Raw genomic sequence first — 1,345 nt, 5'->3', positions numbered from 1 at the left:
GCTCTCCTCCCTGTTCTACCACTGGGGGAAGGGAGCAGCTCACCTGCTCTGGACCCTGCCAACCTGGCAGGCTGAGGCACAGGTGGTGCAGCCTAGGGTGCTGGTGGCTGCGAGCCTTCTCCCGCTCCCTGAAGTGTGGGGCAGGGTTGCAGCAGCTCACAGCCACCCCTGGGCACCATGCATGGAGACACTGCTCTCCACTGAGCCACCATCCTCCCGGGACCTGTGGAGGTTGGGGTGGCCTCAATGGGTTCCCACTGGCCCCACTGAAGCCAGACTCGGCTTGGCCGGCCACCCCTGCCCCCTGAGGTCTGCGCATGCCCCACGGGCCTCATTGCCCTCATGAATCGCCGTGGTCTGGCCGTCCCATCCCAGGAAGTGGCCATCCTGATCACCATGGTTCACTCCCTGGTACAGTTGGGCCTGCCCAGTAAGCATGTAGACAGGAGCTGGGCCTCTGAGGGGAAGGAGGAGGCATGTGTGGGCCAGGGCAGAAGTGGGGAACTTCGTGGTGTAAACACAGCCCACCCACCCCCATGTCGTGCCGGCCCCTTGCGCTGCATTCTCAAACCCCTGGGTGCCCCTGCCCAGCACTGTGCTCTCGGGCCTGCGGTGGGGGTGAGGGACCTGGAGCTGTGGCCTGAAGGCAGCCCTCGTTTTGGAATCACAGTGGTCAATCAGGGAGGGATGCGGGATGCCAAATTCCGCCTCTCTCTCTCTCTCTCTCTCTCTCTCTCTCGGAGTGGGCCCCGTGTCTCTGGTGGGCGGGCGAGGGCTCGGGTGAGGCGATCCGCACCGCTTGCCTTCGCCCCATCGGGAGTGGGCCCCGTGTCTCCAGTGGGCGGGCAAGGGCGAGGGCAAGGCGATCAGCAATCGCTTTGCCTGAGCCCCCGCCCCCAGGTCGCACATGGGGGCCTGGATGGCAGCTTGCGCTGTCCTACCCTGCCTGCAGTATGCAAATTAGCCGCCATCTTTGTTGGCGGTTAACTGGCATCTTAGTTGGCAGTTAATTTGCATATCGCCCTGATTAGCCAATGGGAAGCATAGCAAAGGTATGGTCAATTACCATGTTTGTCTATTATTAGATTAGATAGAGGCCTAGTGCACGGGTAGGGCCGGCTGGTTTGCCCTGAAGGGTGTCCCGGATCAGGGTGGGGGTCCTGCTGGGGTGCCTGACCAGCCTGGGTGAAGGGCTGAGGGCCGTTTTCAGGCTAGCCATACCCCCTTCAGGGTGGGGCTCCCCACAGGGGTGCCTGGCCAGCCTGGGTGAGGGGCTGATGGCTGTTTGCAGCCTGGTCACACCCCCTTCAGGGTGGGGGTCCCCACTGGGGTGCCTGGACAGCCT

Source organism: Myotis brandtii, unplaced genomic scaffold, assembly GCF_000412655.1.
Source record: "Myotis brandtii unplaced genomic scaffold, ASM41265v1 scaffold1056, whole genome shotgun sequence".
Lineage (NCBI taxonomy): Eukaryota > Metazoa > Chordata > Mammalia > Chiroptera > Vespertilionidae > Myotis > Myotis brandtii.
The sequence above is the reverse complement of the archived record's forward strand: the minus strand, read 5'-3'. Positions refer to the sequence as shown.